Source organism: Tamandua tetradactyla, chromosome 7 (assembly GCF_023851605.1).
Source record: "Tamandua tetradactyla isolate mTamTet1 chromosome 7, mTamTet1.pri, whole genome shotgun sequence".
In the NCBI taxonomy this organism is placed as follows: domain Eukaryota; kingdom Metazoa; phylum Chordata; class Mammalia; order Pilosa; family Myrmecophagidae; genus Tamandua; species Tamandua tetradactyla.
This window is the reverse complement of record NC_135333.1, coordinates 73,729,823-73,751,394: the sequence shown is the minus strand read 5'-3', so window position 1 is coordinate 73,751,394 and position 21,572 is coordinate 73,729,823. Positions and strand designations below refer to the sequence as shown.

Sequence of the window (21,572 nt, the reverse complement as noted above, 5' to 3'; positions counted from 1 at the left end):
CAATGTGATTTAACAATATATTACTCTCCAGGAATGTAAACATGCAGGCATTCAACTTTAATGTAAAAATAAGCAGATCCCAGCTTTTGTCATGGGCTACCATACCATCAACTCAGAGTTTTCTTTCTAGCTGCTTCAGAATATAGGAGGCTGGAAAGAATAAATACGTATTTTTTATAATCACAATCAACTTTTTTTTTCTTGTGAAAAAAGCACATATAGGGCAGTGCAACGGTGGCTCAGTGGAATAATGCTCGCCTGCCATGCTGGACACCTGTGTTCGATTCCCAGAGCCTGTCCATGCAAACAAAGCAAAGCAAACAAAAAAACATATATACAACCCCCCCCCCCAAAATATACAAAAAAGCAATAAATTTCAAAGCACACCACCACAATTAGTTGTAGGACAGGTTCGTATGGGTTACAATTCCAAAATTTTAGGTTGTTACATCTAGCTGGTCTAAGATACTGGAGACTAAAAGAAATATCAATTTAATGATTCAGCAATCATATTATTTTGTTAAATCCTGCCTTCTCTGTATAACTCCACTATCATCTTTGATCCTTCTGTCCCACTCTTTAGGGGTATTTGGGCTATGGCCATTCTAACTTTTTCATGTTGGAAGGGGTTGTCAATAATATGGGGTAGGGAGATATAACTAGCTGATGCTCTAGAGAGGGTGGGCCCTCTAAGTTTCAAGAATTATCTGGTTCAGGGACCCATCTGGAGGCTGTAGGTTTCTGGAAAGTTACCCTAGTGCATGGAACCTTTGTAGAATCTGATATATTGCCCTAGGTGTTCTTTAGGATTGGCTGGAATGGTCCTGCTTGGGGGTTGGCAGGTTTTGACAGGTAGCAATGTCTAACTAAAGCTTGCATAAGAGCAACCTCCAGAGTAGCCTCTCAACTCTATTTGAACTCTCTCTGCCACTGATATTTTATTAGTTACACTTCTTTTCCCCCTTTGATTAGGATGGCATTGTTGATCCAGTGGTGTCAGGACCGGACTCATCGCTGGGTGTCACCTCCCATACCGCCAGGGAGACTTTCACCCCTGGATTTCATGTCCCAGGTTGGGGAGAGGGCAATGATTTCACTTGCAAATTTGGGCTTAGAGAGAATAAGGCCACATCTGAGCAACAGAAGAGGTCCTCCCAAAGTAACTCTTAGGCCAACCTATAAGTAGGCTAAACTTCTCTGCTGCATACATAAGCTTCACAAGAGCAAGCCTCAAGAGAAAGGGGTTGGCCTCTTGATTTGGGTGCCCCTAATGTTTGACGCAGTATCAGGAATTCCCCAGTGGTAAAGTTTAATAGCTCCATGTTTTTTCTCCCATCCCTCAAGGGACTTTGCCATCTCAGAAAAATCTGAGATGATCGTATAGTAGCCCATGACAAATTCTGGAATATGTCTTGTAACTACATGTTGAAGGGTGCTTCGAAAACTACTGCATTTTGGGGGGGAGGGGAGGATGGGTGCACGATCCAGGAATCGAACCCAGGCTTCCCGCACGTAAGGCGAGCATTCTACCACTCAACCACCCGTGCACCCTGAAAACTATTGCTTTTACTTTCTTTGCTTTGTATATATGTTATGTTATACAATTACAATTTAAAAAGTTTTTTTAAAAAAAGAATACGTGTAAGACATGCTGTGTATTTACTTTAGAGCAGGTAGTACATACCTAGCTAATGAAAGCAAAATACACGTACAGGAAGGAGCCTTAACAACTTCAGGTTAGTGTTTACCTATGTGCAGGAAGAGGGGGAGGGAGGGAAATGTGATCCAGAATGGTACAAAGAGGTCTTCAACAGTGTATTATTCTATTTCCTTTAAAGGTAATCTGAATCAAATGTGGCAACACAGTTACTTTGTTTAAATGTCTCTCTGGTGCATTTGTTAAGTCATTTTTCTGTCAATTTCTGTATTTTTATATATTTCTGAACTCCAATGAAAATGCAATAAATTATTTTAAAGTTGAAAAATAAGCAGAGAACATCAAATGAACAATTGAAATATTATAAATATAGCAATATAAAGGATTAATATACTTCCATTATGTGTACTGGAAATGTTAGTATGCTATTCAATTCAATAACACTTGGTGAATAAATAAAAAAGATACACCATATTTCAGTATAGGAATAGTCAATAGAGGAGATGAAAGATCCATTATCTTCTTTTATTAATTTGTTTATTTAAAAATGTTGTGTTAACATAAACACAATATATTGGCTATTTTAACCATTTGCAAATATAGATTCTGTGGTGTTAATTACATTCACAAAGTTGTTCTACCATAACCACCATCCATTACCAAAATTTTCCGTCACCCCAAATAGAAACTCTGCACCAATTAAGCATTAAATCCCCTTTCCCCATCTCTAGTCTCATGCTCTGTCATCTACTTTGTCTCTATGAATATTTTAGTTATTTCATATAGAAGTGAGATCATGCAGTATTTGGCTTTTTGTGTTTGTCTTATTTCACTCATTGTGATGTCTTCAAGATTCACCCATGTTGTAGCATGACTCAGAATTTCAACCTTTTAACAGGTGAATAATTCTCAATTGCATGTATATGTCACATTTTGTTTATCCATTGATCTGTTGATGGACATGGGTTGCTTCTGCTTTTTCAATGTTGTGAATAATGCTGCAATGAACATTAGCAGACAGATCAGTAAGTTCCTGCTTTCAATTTTTTGAGGGTATATACCTAGAAGTAGGATGGCTGGGTCATATAGTAATTCTATACTTAACTTTCTGAGGAGCTGCCAAACTGTTTTCCACAATTGCTGTACCACGTTACAATCCCACCAACAATAAAAAGTATTCCTATTTCTCCACATCTTCTTCAACATTTGTTATTTTCCGTTTTGTTAATGGTAGCCATTTTGTTGGGTATGAAATGGTATCTTATTGCATTTCCCCAATATTTAATAATGTTGAGTTCTTTTCATGTGTTTATTGGCCATTTGTATACCTTCTTTGGAGAAATGCCTACTCAAGTCTTTTGCCCATTTTAAAATAATTTGTCTTTTTGTTATTGAGTTCTAGGGGTGTTTTTTAAAAATATATATTCTGGGTATAAAAAAACCCTCATTAGATATGATACATGTTTTGATGCACAAAAGTTTTTAATTTTGATAAGGTCCAATTTATCTATTTTTGCTTTTGGTGTTAAGTCTAGGAATCCATTGACTAATACAAGGTCCTAAATATTTTAAAGTTAAAATATAACTCCCTTATATTTTCTTCTGGGAGTTTTGTCATTTTAGTGCTTATCTTTAGGTCTTTGATCCATTTTGACATAATTTTTGTATATTGTCTGAGGTGGGGATTCACTTTCATTCTTTTGAATGCGGCTATCCAGTTTTCCTAGAATAATTTGTTGAAGAGACTCTTTGTTATCCCTTGAATAGACATAGCACCCTTATCAGAATTAAGGCCCTATGAGCTCTCAATCTTGGGGCTCACTCCTGTGAAACTTATATCTGCAAAGGATAAGCTAAGCTTACTTATAAGTATGCCTAAGAGTCACCCCCAGAGAACCTCTTCTGTTGGTCAGATGGCCTCTCTCTCTAAGCTAACTCAGCAGGTGAGCTCACTGCCCTCCCTCTCTGTATGGTACATGACTCCCAGGGATGTAAATCTCCCTGGTTATGTGGGATATGATGCCCAGGGATGAGCTGGGACCCAGCATCATGGGAATGAGATAGTCTCCTTGACCAAAGCGGGGGGAAGAGAGAAATGAGAGATTTCAAATGGGGTTAAGAAGTTAATCCTGGAGGTTATTCTCATGCATTATATAGATATCCCTTTTTAGTTTATGGTGTATTGGAGTGGTTGGAGGGAAGTACCTGACTCTGTTGAACTTTAGAACATAATTTTGATTCTTGAACAAGATTGTATAACTATGTAGCTTTTACAGTGTGACCATGTGATTGTGAAAACCTTGTTTTTCACAGAACTGAAAATATGTATGATGCTCGCCTTATCTAGGCTATGGGCAGAGATGAGTTAAAAGTAAGGACAAAAACTAAATAAATAATGGGGGAGGATAGGGGGCAAAAAATTGGGTAGACTGAAATACTAGTGGTCAATGAGAGGGAGGGGTAAGAGTATGGAATGTATGAGTTTTTTCTTTTTTCTTGTTATTTCTTTTTCTGGATACAAATGTTCTAAAAATGATCATGGTGATGAATACAAAACTATGTGATGATACTGTGAGCCATTGATTGTATACTTTGGATGGACTATATGCTGTGTGAAGATATCTTAATAAAAATATTTTTTTAAAAATCAATTTGTCAAAAAAAAATCAATTAGATCAGTGATTTATTTCTGAACTCTCAACTATATTCCACAGGTCTATGTATCTTTCCTTGTGCCATTACCACATTGTTTTGATTACTATAGTTTCGTAGTAAGTTTTGAAATCAGGAATTGTGAGCCCTTCAACTTTGTTCTTTTTCTAAGATTTGAGTTCCCTTGCTATTTCCATATGAATTTTCTGATTGGCTTTTCCATTTCTGTGAAGTAAGCTGTTGGAATTTTTTATTAGGATTCAGTTAAATTGGTAAATTGCTTTGGTGTAGTACTGACATCCTAGCAATATTTCATCTTCCAATCCATGAACATGGATTGTCTTTTCATTTATATTTTTGTCTTTTCATCAACGTTTTGTAGTTTTCCATGTACTTTTATTCTTTCAGTGCAATTGTAATTGGAATTGTTTTCTTGATTTCCCTTTGTTGTATAGAATTACCACTGAGTTTTGTGTGTGCCCTGCATTTGCTGAATTTGTTTATTAGCTCCAATAGCTTTCTTGTATATTCTTCAGGATTTTCTATATATAAGATCATGTCATCTGTAAATAAGATAGTTTTACTTTTCTTTTCCAATTTGGATGACTTTCATTTCTCTTTCTCTCCCTCTCATTCTCTCTTTCTCTGTCTCTCTCTATCTCTATTTCTTGCCCAATTCCTTCCAGTACAATGTTGAATAGCTGTGATGAAAGTGAGCATCCTTGACATGTTCCCGGTCTTAGAGGCAACAACTTCAGTCTTTCCTTATTGAATTTGATGTTAACTTTGGGTATTTCATAAATGCCCTTTATCCTGTTGAGAAAGTTTCCTTCTGTTCCTTTTTGTCTGTGTGTTTTTATCAAGAAGGGGTACTGAATTTTGTCAGATGCCTTTTCTAGTTCAGTTGAGATGATTATGTGGTTTCCCCCATTGTTTTATTAAGGTGGTGTGCTACATTAATTGCTTTTCTTATGTTGAATCACCTTTGCATTTTTGTGGGGTAAATCCCACTTGGCTGTGCTACAACCTTTAATGTTGTGCAACCCTTTTAATGTGTTGTTGGATTTTGGCTAATATTTTGTTGAGATTTTTGGCATCTCTATTCATAAGGGATATTGATCTGTAGTTTTCTTTTCTTGTATTGTATTCTTTTTTGGTTTGGGTATTAGGATGATGCTGGCCTCATAGAATAAGTTAGGAAATGTTTCCTCGTTTTTAACTTTTTGGTCGACTTTGAGAAGGCTTGGGGTTAATTCATCTTGGAATATTTGGTAAAATTCACCAGTAAAGCCATCTGATCCTGGACTTTTCTTTGTTGGTTTTTTTTTTTTCTTTCTAGTGAGTAATATGCATCCAATACATACCAGTATTGTTAAAAAATAATGCATTCAGTCAATTATTCATTGAGTTCCTACCATGTACCACGCATTGTGCTAAGTTGAGAGGTTTTTTGATTATAGATTCTATTCTTTATTTATCATTGATCTGTTGAGGTCTTCTATTTCTTCTTGATTTTGAATAAAATCAAAACTCATGAGTTTTGATTTTATTCAGTGGATGATAATCAGATACTATCATTATTTATTTTTATGTTCAAATTTTCCCAAATTTGGTCAGTGAGAATCCCTTCAAGTTGACGTCTGTGTCCTTTTGTTATGCTCCCATAATTATCTAAGTGCTTCCTTATTTCCAAGCACAACAGAAGTTTCCAGGCTTATCCTTGTTCTTTCACTATCCCTGTCATGGATTCAGACATTTCTTCCAGGAGCCCTGGTCCTCTGAGTAGAGAATGGTATTTAGAAACCAAGATCTGGATGCTAGGATGCTCATTGCAACAGGGTGTTATTGTTTCTAGGTTCTCAGTGGACAGAGGTAGGAAATAAAACACACCCATACATTTACATTTATCTCTCTGTCTGTCTATCTAACCTATCTATCAGCTATTCTGTTGGTTCAAAACAATACCTCCAATTCAATTCCAATACCACAGTTACTCCCTTTCACATTTGTAACTCCTATTTTCAAACAGTAAGAAACATGACTCTATGATCCTCAATATATATTTACTCTTTTCTCAATCTCCCTGCATGCAACCAGTCTCCCAGCTGTGTTAGCTTTGTGCCCCCAGCCTTAGTGCTACCAGCTGCACCATTTGAGTCACTATAACTCTGAAAACAAGTGAAGGTGAAACAGGACTTTATTTAAATCTCTTTGCCCATTCCCTAACTGTACATTATATTTTTTTCTTGTAAATATTGCTCAAATCTATCCTCTCCTCTCTAGTTCCACTTATACAGTCTGTCTCAAGCCTTTAACAGGGGCCACAGCTTCTGGTTTTGCTCCCTGTGTCCTATCTGGATATAGCAGCCCAGATGATCTTTCAAAAATGAATATGAGTGTATTATTTCTCCGCTTTAAACTCTACACTGACTCTTTATTGTCTATGGGATAAAGTGAAACTGTCCTAACTTACTATCACCTGGCCCCTGTCCACATCTCCAATCTCATGTCCACTTCTACCTACCTCATATCCCTAGTAGAAATGAACTTTTGGTACTCGTCTTCATAAAACATGTCCCTTGCTGTCTCTTCAACCTCATACTCAAGAGGTTAAGCAGTTTCCTTTCCCCAACTCACCTTCAGAAAACTTTTTGCCCTGAAGAAGCTTTTCTTGACTCCACTGCCCAACAGTAAACCGCTCCTTATCTGCACTAGTTTTTTCCCTCGTATACACTTTTTTTTTTATTAATTAACGGAAAAAAAAGAAATTAACCCAACATTTAGAAATCATACCATTCTACATATGCAGTCAGTAATTCTTAACATCATCACATAGATGCATGATCATCGTTTCTTAGCACATTTGCATTGGTTTAGAAGAACTAGCAACACAACAGAAAAAGATATAGAATGTTAATACAGAGAAAAGAAATAAAAGTAATAATAATAGTAAAAAAAAACAAACAAAACAAAACAAAAAAAAACCTATAGCTCAGATGCAGCTTCATTCACTGTTTTAACATGATTACTATACACTTAGGTATTATTGTGCTGTCCATTTTGAGTTTTTGTATCTAGTCCTGTTGCACAGTCTGTATCCCTTCAGCTCCAATTACCCATTATCTTACCCTGTTTCTAAGTCCTGTTGGTCTCTGTTACCAATGACATATTCCAAGTTTAATCTCGAATGTCCGTTCACATCAGTGGGACCATACAGTATTTGTCCTTTAGTTTTTGGCTGGACTCACTCAGCATAATGTTCTCTAGGTCCATCCATGTTATTACATGCTTCATAAGTTTAGTCTGTCTTAAAGCTGCATAATATTCCATCGTATGTAATACCACAGTTTGTTTAGCCATTCTTCCACTGATGGACATTTTGGCTGCTTCCATCTCTTTGCAACTGTAAATACCTCGTATACACTTTTATTATTCCACAGTTATTCTTCACTGTATTTACTTATTTACATGTTTGTTTCCTCTACCAGTGTTCTAGTTTGCTAGCTGCTAGAATGCAATATACCAAACAGAACAGCTTTTAAAAAGTGGACTTTAATAAGTTGCTAGTTTACAGTTCTAAGGCTGTGAAATTGTCCAAATTAAAACAAGTCTATAGAAATATTCAATCTAAGGCATCCAGGGAAGGATATCTTGGTTCAAGAGGGCCAATGATGTTGTATTTCTCTCTCAGCTGGAAGGACACATGGTGAACACGGTGGCATGTGCTGGCATTCTCTCCAGGCCTCTTGCTTCGTGAAGCTCCCGGGGAGGCGTTTTCCTTCTTCATCTCCAAGGTCACTGGCTGGTGGATTCTTGGTTCTCTTGTCCTTCTGTTGTGGTTCTGCAGCTCCCTCCTCGTTCTCAAGAGGGAACTCTCCGAAATGTCTCCTCTTTTGTAGGACTCCGGTAAACTCATCAAGACCCATGTAGAATGGGTGGAGGCATGTCTCCATCTAATTAGGTTTGATCCACAACTGATTGAGTCACACCTCCGTGGAGATAACCTAATCAAGTTTCCAACCTATAGTACTGAATAGGGATTAGAAGAAACCATGGCTCCCACAAGATTGATTGGGATTAAAGCATGGCTTTTCTAGGGTACATGAATCCTTTCAAACTGGCACAACCAGGTAATCAATCCAGAGAACAAGAATATTTACCACCATAATCCCAGTACCTAGCATATTCAGCCATGTGCTATATAATTAATAAATGTTTATAAAACTGAAAGAGGCCTGTTTTGCACTAGGAAGACTAGAGAGGATGATCTAGCAAGGAAGAGACAGAGGTGTGGTGTTTTGGTTATCTATTGCTGCATAATGAAATTCCTCAAAACTTAGTGGTACTGATTGTATACTTTGGATGATTATATGGGGTATGGATATATAATATATCTCAGTAAAAAGAAAAAAATCTCATTTCTCCACCACTCCACAATATTCCCAACTCATTTACTGTTTTCCTTTTCAACTTTCTTATTTCTGCTAATAATTCTATTATTCTTCTAATAGATAGGAATCATCTTGGTGTATCCCAAAGCCAATACTCTTCATAGTTGCTCTTTTACCTGATTCATTCCACTCTGAATATAACTCGTGTCTCCATTACTTCTTTTTTTTTTTTTGCTTCCATTTTTTTCTTTTTTTTATTAATCAAAAAAAAGAAAAGAAATTAACACAACATTTAGAAATCATTCCATTCTACACATGCACTCAGTAATTCTTAGTATCATCACATAGATGTATGATCATCATTTCTTAGTGCATTTGCATCGATTTAGGAAAAGAACTAGCAAAACAGCAGAAAAAGATATAGAATGTTAATATAGAGAAGAGAATTAAAATAATAATACTAATTAAAAATATATATATATATAAAAAGGAAAAAGAAAAAAACAAAAACAAAAGATACAAACAAACAAACAAACAAAAAACTATATTTCAGGTGCAGCTTCATTCATTGTTCCAACATAGTTACATTACACTTAGGTATTATTGTGCTGTCCATTTTTGAGTTTTTGTATCTAGTCCTGTTGCACAGTCTGTATCCCTTCATCTCCAATTACCCATTATCTTACCCTGTGCTGCTAGCCCCAAGCCGCACCCTGTTTCTAACTCCTGCTGGTCTCTGTTACCAATGATATATTCCAAGTTGATTCTCAAATATCGGTTCACATCAGTGGGACCATACAGTATTTGTCCTTTAGTTTTGGGCTAGACTCACTCAGCATAATGTTCTCTAGGTCCATCCATGTTATTACATGCTTCATAAGTTTAGTCTGTCTTAAAGCTGCATAATATTCCATCGTAGGTATACACCACAGTTTGTTTAGCCACTCGTCTGTTGATGGACATTTTGGCAGTTTCCATCTCTTTGCAATTGTAGATAATGCTGCTATAAACACTGGTGTGCAAATGTCCATCTGTGTCTTTGCCCTTAAGTCCTTTGAGTAGATACCTAGTAGTGGTATTGCTGGGTCGTAATCCATTCTGCCAGTCTATGTCTTTTGATTGGGAAATTCAGTCCATTAACTTTTAGGGTTATTACTGTTTGGATAATATTTTCCTCTACCATTTTGCCTTTTGTATTATATATATCATATCTGATTTTCCTTCTTTCTACACTTTAGTCCATACCTCTCTCTTCTGTCTTTTCGTATCTGACTGTAGTGCTCCCTTTAGTATTTCTTGCAGAGCTGGTCTCCTGGTCACAAATTCTCTCAGTGACTTTTTGTCTATAAATGTTTTAATTTCTCCTTCATTTTTGAAGGACAATTTTGCTGGATATAGAAGTCTTGGTTGGCAGTTTTTCTCTTTTAGTAATTTAAATATATCATCCCACTGTCTTCTAGCTTCCATGGTTTCTGCTGAGAAATCTACACATAGTCTTATTGGGTTTCCCTTGTATGTGACAGATTGTTTTTCTCTTGCTGCTTTCAAGATCCTCTCTTTCTCTTTGACCTCTGACATTCTAACTAGTAAGTGTCTTGGAGAACGCCTATTTGGGTCTATTCTCTTTGGGGTGCGCTGCACTTCTTGGATCTGTAAATTTAGGTCTTTCATAAGAGTTGGGAAATTTTCAGTGATAATTTCTTCCATTAGTTTTTCTCCTCCTTTTCCCTTCTCTTCTCCTTCTGGGACACCCACAACACATATATTTGTGCGCTTCATATTGTCATTCAGTTCCCTGATCCCCTGCTCAAGTTTTTCCATTCTTTTCCCTATAGTTTCTGTTTCTTTTTGGAATTCAGATGTTCCATCCTCCAGTTCACTAATTGTAGCTTCTGTCTCTTTAGATCTACCATTGTAGGTATCCATTGTTTTTTCCATTTTTTCTTCTTTGTCCTTCACTCCCATAAGTTCTGTGATTTGTTTTTTCAGATTTTCTATTTCTTCTTTTTGTTCAGCCCATGTCTTCTTCATATCCTCCCTCAATTTATTGATTTGGTTTTTGAAGAGTTTTTCCATTTCTGTTCGTATATTCAGCATTAGTTGTCTCAGCTCCTGTATCTCATTTGAACTATTGGTTTGTTCCTTTGACTGGGCCATATCTTCAATTTTCCGAGCGTCATCCATTATTTTCTGCTGGTGTCTGGGCATTTGATCAGATTTCCGTGGGTGTGGGACCCGGCTGGTTGAAAGGTTTTTCTGTCAAATCTCTGGGCTCTGTTTTTCTTTTCCTGCCCAGTAGGTGGCGCTCGTGGTGCTCGTCTGTCTGCGGGCCCCACCAGTAAAAGATGCTGTAGCTCCTTTAACTTGCCAATCCGAATCTCGCAGTCGGCCCAGGAAACCGCGCGTGGAGCCGGGGGGGGGGGGGGGGGGGGGGGGGGGGGGGGGTCGCCGGCTGCCCTGGCTTGGGGGACTGCCGGTCCAAATTGCGCAGCTGGCCCGAGACGCCAAGCATGGCAGGAGGGTCCCGCTATCCAACGTTCCCAGTCAGACCGGGGAGTCACGTGCGTGGAGGGGACCTCAGTCGCCAGCCGCCCCGGCCGGGAAAATGCGCGCCCCTCGGGTATCTCACCGCAGCGGATTCTCCCTGCCCATTCAGCGGTTCCAGAATGGGGTACGCTGTCTTTTTGGTCTCTGTCGTGGCTCCAGGAGCTGTTTCGTATTGTTTCTGTTTCTTTAGTTGCTGTTCTGGAGGAGGAACTAAGACCCGCGCGTCTTACTAAGCCGCCATCTTCTCCGGAAGTCCTCCATTACTTCTTAACATGAAATAATATATCTAAATTCCCACTACGATTATTGTTTAGGTTTATGGCATTTACAGCCTTCTACAATTTGGCTCCAAACTATCTTCCCCTATTACTATCCATTGTTCCCTTATGTGAACCTTGAACTCCACAAAAATCTTACTTATTCTCCCAAAATAAGACTTTCTTCATCTAGTGATCTTGCATGCGCCTACACTTCTGTAGTGTTAATATGACAACTATACATACCTTACAGCATAACCAATTTCTTTCTATTGCACTGAACTCTTATTTAATTGTTTTACTAACTTACTTTTCACATGTTCACATCCTATCACCCTCCTCCAAAAGATTTAAAGTCTCTAGGGTTGTGCTGTCCAGTATTTTAGTCACTAGCCACATGTGGCTATTTAAATTTAAGTTAGTTAAAATTAAATAAAAAAATTGTGGTATGTGAATTATATCTATAAAAATTTAAATAAAATTAAAAATTCAGGTTATCAGTCTTACTAGCTACCATGGTGTTCTAGTTTGCTAGCTGCCAGAATGCAACATATCAGAGATGGATTGGCTTTTAATAAAAGGAGATTTATTTAGTTAAAAGTGTACAGTTCTTCAGAGGAAAGGCAGCTAACTTTCAACTGAGGTTCTTTCTTACAGGGTGATTTCTGCTGGCCTTCTTTCCAGGCCTCTGGGTTCCAACAACTTTCCCGGGGGAGATTCCTTTCTGCATCTCCAAAGGCCTGGGCTGAGCTGCAAGTGCTAATAGGAGGTATGCCAAGCTGCTTGGGCTGTGCTACACTGAGCTCTCTCATTTAAGAACCAGCCAATTAAATAAAACATCATTCATTGCAATTGGTACGCCTCCTAGCCAACTGCCGATGTAATCAGCAACAGATGATGTTCACATACCTTTGGCTCATGTCCACAGCAATAAACTAGGCACCTTCACCTGGACAAGTTGACACCTGAACCTAACTACCACACATGCCCAGTGCTTAATAGCCACATGTGGCTGGTGACTACTATACTGGAAAGTTCTCATATAAAACCCTCCACCATCAATGAAAGTTCTAATGAATAACATGGCTAGATTGTTTCTGATTCATTTCTGAATTCCTTATAAAATTTAAGAGTATCTTGAATGTATACAGTTAGTGCTTAAAGGTACCTGTTTCTCCTATGGCTTACCTCCAAAAATGAATGCTCAATAAAATTTTCTGCTTTTTTTTTTTAGGACAGTGATTTCCAAGGCAAACTTTTACTCTCACAGGGCATTATAAACTTGTTTAAAAAGTAAAGCCTTATAGTCAAATTTACTTGTTTTAAATGCAATTTTATTGAGATGTATTCACACACCACACAAGCCAGCCAAGGTGTACAGCCAGGGGCTCACGGTGTCATTGCGTGTTTGTACATGCATCACCATGTTCAATTCTGGAGCATTTTCATTACCTCAGAAAAAGAAATAAAAAGAAAGAGGAAAGCCCAGAGTGTCCCATACCCTTTATCTCCCTTCCATTATTGGCCCATGGTACTGGTGTGGTACATTTATTACTGTTTTAGAAAGAATATTGAGATATTACTGTTAACTAAGGTCCATAGTTAACAATAGGTATATTTCTCCCCCATGTACCCCTCTAATATTAACTCCTGGTAATAGTATCATATATCTGTTCTACTTCATGAAAGAACTTTTTAATATTTGTATAGTTAACCACAGTCATTGTCCAGCATGAATTTAATTCTAATTCACTTATTTTGTCATAATATGAGGAAATTTGTAACATCTCAAATCAGTTCCTGCCTTTGAGTTTTACGTAGACAGATACACACGTAATTATATTGCCTAAAATGTGTAAGAATTTTCTTGACCACCTCATTGCTACAGACAAAAGAAATCTAGAAAATCAATTAAAGAAAAGCAAACAGTGACATTTTGCACACTGATGTTCACAGCAGCATTGTTTATAATTACCAAAAGATGGAAACAATCCAGTATCCATCAACTGATGAATGGATAAACAAAATGTGGTATATACATACGATGGAATATTATCCAGCTGTAAGAAGAAATGAAGTCTTGATGTATGTGACAACATGAATGAAACTTGAGGACATTATGTTGAATGAAACTGGCCAGACACAGTAAGACAACTATTGTATGATCTCACTAATATGAGCAAAATATAATGAGCAAACTCTTAGAGTTATTATCTAGTATTCAGGCTCCCAGAAAATAGAATAAGGGTAAAGAATGGGGAGCGGATGCTTAATTTGTGCAGAATTTTTAAAAAATGTTTTTTGAGAAATCTCTACACAGGTACAGTCCAATTATACAGTATTCATGTTGTATGAACCACAGGCACATTCATAATAAAGTGATTTTAAAACCTAAAACAGGGAGGGCCATGGTGGCTCAGCAGGCAGAGTTCTCACCTGCCATGTCGGAGAGCTGGGTTAGTTTCTGTTTGTTTCCCGGTGCCTGCCCATGCAAAAACAAACAAACAAACAAAAAAACCTAAAACAAAATAAAAGAGAAAAACTTAGTGGCATAAAACAACAACTTCTCTCTTTTGAGATTCTGTGGGTTGACTGGACAGTTCTTCTGCTTTATGTGGTGTTAGCTGGAAGGCTGGGATGGCTGGAAGATCCAAGTGATCTCAAGATACAATTGGTCTTACTCATACGGCTGGATATTGGTGCTGGCCATTCACTTGGAGCTCAGTGGATGCAGCCAACCAAGTGCCTTAGCTCTGCTTGGGTGTCTTCACAGCATGGGTGCTGGGTTTCAAAAGGAGCATTCCAAGAGGACAAGTTCAATGTCCAAGCTTATCAAGAATGCACTTGTATCATGCTTGCTAATGACCCAATGGCCAAAGCCAGTCACCAGATGAGCAGTGAAAGTTAACCATAAGAGAGGAGACTCCATGAGGGCATACATAATGAGAGGTATGGATCACTGGGGTTAAGTAACAGTCTATTGTGTGGGGGAGGTATTAGATAATTTCAATTATCATAATAAAAGGCATCGGATTTCTGAGGAGAAGGATTTTAACTATAAGAAATATGAGAAAAAATTTAACTGTGAAAAAAAAAATAAATGGTAAGCCAAGGGATATGTCAGAAGTTCCCAAGACTATCCCCATGTTCAATGATTTGCTAGACCTCACAAGACTCAGTATATTGTTTTAGTCATGGCTATGATTTTTTACAGAAAAAGGATACATAGCAAAATCAGCAAAGGGAAAAGGCACATGGGACAAAGTCCAGGGGAAACCAGGCACGAGCTTCCAAGAGTCAAGAGGACTCAATTTTCCCAGGAATGAGCTGTGACAGTACATTTGGAATGTTGTTTACCAGGCAAGCTCATTAGAGATTCAGTGTCTAGACATTTTCGATGGGACTGGTCCTGTAGTCACCCTCTGCCTGGCATGTATCAAAATTCCAGACTCCTGGGAGGAAAGTAGGTGTTTCTATAAACATTCTAGGTACAGTGAACCACTCTTACATAGTTAGGATGTTAGGAAGCCTCCTGAAATTCACGTTCCCAGACACCAAAGACTTTCCAAAGGGTAGCATTCGGGGGTGCTGTGTTAACTCTTTTCTGTACAATGCATCATCTTGAGAAGAGAATTATCTTGGTCAAATACAAGGGGGTCTCTGTAAACAGAATAGAATAACTGGTGCCCAGACCGGACGCCTTCCTTTTAATAGACTAGACTAGTGATGTGACTGTTGGAGCCAGCAAAGGGTAAAATATATTGGAAGAAAATGAACTAATCCAGTAGTTTAAAAAATAGTAGAACTTTTAAAATACAATATTATATTAAAAACAAAGCAGAAACAAGTATGGCAAAATAATCAGGGTTATTGAAGTAAGGTTTTTGTGCTCATATTTTTGGAAATTTCAATAAGAAAAAGTTTAAAATATAATTAAAACTCAGTTTTTAAATTGTTCATAGCAGCTTTATTTGCAACAGTCAAAAACTGGAAATAACCAAAATGATCTTCAAAAGGCAAACGGCCATACAGACTATAGCACGTCCATTCCATGGGTGATTAAATTAAAAGGAACAAACTATTAGTGCATGCAACAACTTGGATGGATTGCAAGGGCATTATGTTGAGTGAAAATGCCAATTTGAAAAGTCATATACTGTTTGTTTTCATTTATATTACATTCTCAAAATGACAAAATTATAGAGAAGGAGAACAGATCACTGGTTGCCAGGTATTGGAGATGGTGGCCAGAGATGTCGGGGCTAGATTTAACTACAAAAGAGTAGTACAAGGAGATCTTTGTGGGGAAGGAATAGTTCTGTTATCTTGATTGAGGTAGTGGTTACAATAATCTACATATGTGATAAAATGGCACAGAAGTACATACACATATTGTACCAATGTCAAATTCTTGGTTTTGAGGCTGTACTAAAATTATGAAAGGTGTAACCAATTGGAGGAAACTGGGTGTACAGTATGTGGGACCTCTCTGTACTACTTTTGCAACTTCATGTGAATCAATAAATATTACAAAATAAAAAGTTAAAAAATAATGACTGGGCGGGCCACGGTGGCTCAGCAGGTAAGAATGCTTGCCTGCCAAGCCCAAGGACCTGGGTTCGATTCCCGGTGCCTGCCCATGTAAAAAAAAAAGAAAAAAAAAAATAATGACTATTAAATATGATATGCAAAGAAATGGTAACATAGTGACTTTAAGAAAAAGTCAGCTTGCTCCATAAACTCGTCTTTGGGTTTTGGGAAGGAGAAAATAGTGACTTTTAAAACCAAGTTTTGAAAAATCCTTGCTGATGTTTACAATCTTCCAGTTGAGAAATGTTGATATTACTAGTAACACAATGTAAAAATAGATTAGACATGATACTGATAGTTCTTTCGTTCTCTAGTGACTTGGAGTAGCTAGAAGAAAAAATGTAAACTCGCGGAATTGTAACCATATCAAACTTTAAAATCTGCTCTATAACTACTTGTTAAAATGTACTTGGAAATTTATTGCTTTTTTGTATATATGTTATATTTTACAATTTTTAAAAAAGCAGACTGGATATCTTATGCGAAGTCACTAAAAAGTTAAAATTAATAGTTACAAGGCCCCTAGATTTGACTACGTGCTTTCTTCGGAGATTAATTTCATTTCTAACTGCGGCTAAATTTAATTACGTACGAATTTAATTCTTAGAAGTACTTTTCTTCAACTACTTAATATCTCCAGCTTTCATTTTTGATAGGAAAACATTTGCAATAGCAACAAAATGAAAGTTAAAAGTGAAAGAGGCCACTTAAAATGAATAAGAGGTAATTTCTTAACAAAAGTTAAATAGTCATGTGTTTACTGGAGATATTTCAACAACAGTGAGAATTCTACAAATATACACATCCCTCAGCTAGCCGATATTTTAGTAATCCACAAAATTCACATATACATAATAAGTGCTTTCACACCTATTACCCACTAAAATAATGCATCATATAGTTTTCCCAATGTATTCGTTGACTGCTAACCTCTATGTTCCTTAGAATCACCTTTAGCTGCGGCCAGGACATGCTCTTTTATAAATGATTCTACATTTATTCTCACAAGCATTTTTCTTGGGCTGTTAGTCTAATGGATGAACAAAGAGTAAACAGTTCAGATTCGCCACTAGTCTCCACAGGCAGCTGAGGCTTCAGTTGCTCCAAGCGGCGCTTTAGGAAGCCGCGGGGAGCTTTCCGCTTTATAGATTTCTCCCAGGGCCGGGGTTGGAGAGCACCATCCTCTCGCTCCGGACCCAGCGGCCGCGTCCGCCGCGTGCTCCCGCGCCGCACACGGCCCCGCCCCTCCTAGTCTCCCCGAGGCTCCAGAACCCCAGCCGCAGTGTTTGAATCCGCCGCCAAAGCAACGCGCCGTCACTCGGCAGTGACGTCAGCTCTGCCCAAACTCTTTTGTATTTTAAAAATAAGACCAAGGGAAAAGTTGCTATGAGTGAAGGTGTGAAACTTTTCCCTCTCCGTTTTCTCCCACTGCTGTCTACCCCTGCTCCCCTACCCTCTGCCAGAGATCATAGTTTGAAAACTATTAACTAAGGAAATGCCCTAGAGGATACCAGGTCTGCGTTTAGGAATAGGGTCCTAGTATTATTGGCTTAAAACCCCGAATAGAATCAGTAATCTTTGATGGCTACTGGCACGAGAGAGGTGACCAGGGAATTGGGATTATTAAATAGATGATCCTTTGAATAGGCTTCAAGTCAACTTGAGTCTCATACCTTACCTATAACAAGAGACATTCTCAATTACGCAGGGTGGCACCCGTGGTCTCGTCACATACCAGGCCCATCTACTCAACAAAAGAGAGCACATTGTGTTCTACCCTTTTCTCTTTTAATAGTGGTAAAGTATATATAATGCAGAAATTCCCATTTTAGTCATTTTTTTAAGCGTACAGGTGGTTTTAATGACATTCATAATGTTATGCTACTGTCACCATCATCCATTACCAAGACTTTCTCATTACCCTAAACAGAAACTCTGCACCTGTTAAGTAATACCTCCCCATTTCCCCTCTCCTAGACCCCTGGTAACCTCTAATCTACTCTCTGTCTCTATGAATTTGCTTATTCTAGATATTTCATACAAGTGAAAGGATACATTTGTACTTTCATGTCTGGCGGATTTCACTCAACATAGTGCTTTCAAGTTTCATTGGTGTTGTAGCATGTATCGAAACTTCCTTCCGACACTGCGCAACGCCCGGATGGAGAAACTGAGGTCGGCATAGAATTTAAAATAAATTGGATACAGGGGGTACAAGGGTAGTTCAGTGGTACAATTCTTGCCCGCGGTGCTGGAGACCCAGGTTCAATTCCCAGCCCACACACTTCCCCAAAAAACAAACAAACAAAAAGCAAGCAAAAATTCAACAAATGGTGTTGCAATAACGGATACTCACATGGAAAAAGAATGAAACGTGACCCGCCATACAACAGACAAATAAATAAATAAAAATTAAAAAATAAAGTGATATAAAACTGTTTCAGCAATGCAGACAATTAAGTATGTTGTTGTGGGAAATGGTGCCGTTGGTAAAACATGTCTCAGGATATTCTACACAACAAACAGATTTCCATCTAAATATGCACCAAGTTGTTTTTCACCACTCTGCAATCACAGTTATGATTGGTGGAGAAGCACAAATGCTCGAACTTTTTGATACCACAGGGCAAGAGAATTATGACAGATTATGACCGCTGACTTATCCACAAACAGATGCATTTCCACTTTGTTTTTTAGTGCTTTCTCCGTCCTCCTTTGAAAATGTGAAAGAAAAGTGGGTATCTGAGATCATTCACCACTGTCCAAGGATTCCTTTCTTGCTTATTGGGACCCAAATTGATCTCAGAGATGACTCCTCTACTATTGAGAAACTTTCCAAGTGCAAACAGAAGCCTATCATTACAGAAATAGCAGAAAAGCTGGTCTGTGGTATGAAGGCTGTCAAGTATGCAGAGTGTTCTGCACTCACACTGAAAAGTCTAAAGAATGTGTTTATTATTATTATTTTTCGCATGGGCAGGCACTGGGAACGGAACCTGGGTCTCCGGTGTGGGAGGCAGGAATTCTGCCACTGAGCCACCGCTGCACCATCACAAAGAGTGTATTTGATGTGCTGCCCTGGAGCCTCCATAACCACATAAGAGCCGCAGGTATGTGCTGCTCTGAACATCTCTCCAGGGCCCTTTCTGCACACTGGTGTTGGTATCATATTATTAAAAGCAATGTTTAAATCAAACTAAAGATTAAAGGTGCCCTACATCTACGCACACGCACTTGTGTGAGACGAAGCCCACAAGGTGTGGCTCTCCTGTTCCCTCCCAATACAAGTTAATTTTGAATAATTGTGCGTTGTCAGAAAAGTGATCCGTGCTAGTTTTTATTTTGTTGCTTCAATTTTTTTTTGGTGGTGGTTTTTAAAAGCAAGGCATGCTTGTGCTGACTCTGTTACAAACTAATTTGAATTATTGAAGCTGCTCCCTGGTTTCACTCTGGAGAGTAATCTGGGACATCTTAGCATTTTGTTTTATCCCTTCTTTCCCTTTTTTGGGGGGGTGGGGTAGGGTGAGGAATTTGAGGGACGTTTGTTTTTACTTAGTCTTGTTTTTTAATTCATTAACCAGTGGTGGGCAACCCTTGAGGAGAAGAGGATGGACTGGTTCTAGAAATCATGTTCCTCATCTGCTGCTCATAGGAAGGAGTATAGTAAATGACTCATTTAATAACATACTCCTTTTTGAAAGTTGCCTTTTCTCTTCACCCCTGAGTAGGTTCAGTATTTAATGAAACTCATGAAAGTGGGTGGAACTTGTCTTGCTCCTTCTCTTGTTTGGGATGCATTACATATGTGTTTGGGACTTTCAAGGAAATGTATTGGCTGCTTGCTGAATTTTTTTTTAAGTCCATTTCTAACTTCTTTTACTGATAAATGAAGAAAAGCATTGGACTTTTTGAAATACACCAAATGGATTGAGTTCATAACTAAAAAATGTTTCCCCTGTCAATCTTTGTTTAATATGCTTAGCATAGATGTGTAGCTTAATAGTACATGGTATGGTGTTCCTAAAATGCAACTGAAGACCCAGTATATAGAGGAAATATGGGGAGTGGTGCTAAAAGACAGAGGCCTATGGAATGATTCACATCCTCCTTCAAGTAATGGGGATAGAGGCCCAGTTCATTAAGAAGCTGGAGGTGGGAGTGGGGTGGGGAGAACATTTAACAACATGGGGACCAGTTAGGGGAAGCTGTTAATTTTTGTTTTGTGTATAAGAAACCCTAAAACAGCAAGTTGAGACCCTCTAGTTTAATAAAAATCATGGAAAGAGTCTTATGAAGACTCTTCATAAGTGTTAGTAGGGATATTATCAGCTTATTTTGATTGTAGTTTCCTTTTTTTTTTTAATGTTTGGGTAATCTTTTCCACCTTCCCCAAATCCTAATTCTTATGGATTCATTAGTGTTGAACCAATGATTTCTCATGTCTTAATTATTTGTATATGCATTCTTTTTAGATGTATTAATCAAACAAAACTTTGTTCCTTTTTATGGCTGAATAATATTCCACTCTGTGTGTGTGTGTGTGTGTGTGTGTGTGTGTGTGTGTGTGTATTCACACATGCACACATACCACATTTGCCAATGGACATGGGTTGTTTCTACCTTTTGCTCTTGTAGAAGAGAGCACTTTAAAAAGCAGTTTTTGAGAATCATCTACCAATAATTAAATAATACTGTAAGGCAATAAAATACTTTTAATTTTAAATGGGTGTTTATAGGGGAATGGAGGCCATTCTGAAGCTCAGACCTGAATGTTTTAGCAGCAATGCAAGAAAGGTGTGGGTTACATATGGCTTTAGAGAATATGAAAACAGTAAGCCCAGGCAAGGAGATCTTTAGGTTATTGGATAAGTTAATATTCCTAATGCTCAGAGTAGTGAATGTATTTACAACGTACTCCACCAGCCACACCCCTGAATCCCGAAGTTCCAGAATGCATGATGAATCACTATGGGTTCTACCTTGACCATGAAGGTAGCATTCCCTTAAGGTGTTTCCTCTGAAATCCCAAGCAATGACGCTTATCTTTGCTGCTTTAAGAGGAAGAAATCTGCTATGAACTGCTGTCAGGCTGTAAAGGTGGTGCTGCTAGGTGGACCCAGCAGGAAGGAGATATGAGAGTGGTCAAGGCTTCTAACTGCTGCTCTGCGCATGCTCCCTGCCCACCCCCCACCCCCCACCCCCCCACCCCCCCACCCCCCACCCCCTGGGCTGCACCAGAGACATTGTTTTCTGCTTCCTACTACTGTAAAAAAAAATAGCAAGGAGGGCTGAGTGTGTTCTGATTTCTGATTGAGGATCTGGAAAGTGATGCTCCAGGAATCAAAAGTTGAAAACCTCCTAAGCATTTGAGAAACTACATTCCTAAATTTGCTGAATACATTCTACCAGCAGCAGTGGCCCCCAGGAAAATCCAGATATTCTGTGGAATGTTAATGCCATTGGCTTGTGAATAGTTTC

The 21,572-nt window shown here is 38.3% G+C and overlaps 1 pseudogene; it reads left to right on the top strand.

Moving 5' to 3' along the window:
- Nucleotides 1-18,540: 18,540 nt before the first annotated feature.
- Nucleotides 18,541-19,220, top strand: LOC143689786 (cell division control protein 42 homolog; annotated as a pseudogene).
- The last annotated feature ends 2,352 nt before the right edge of the window (nucleotides 19,221-21,572 follow it).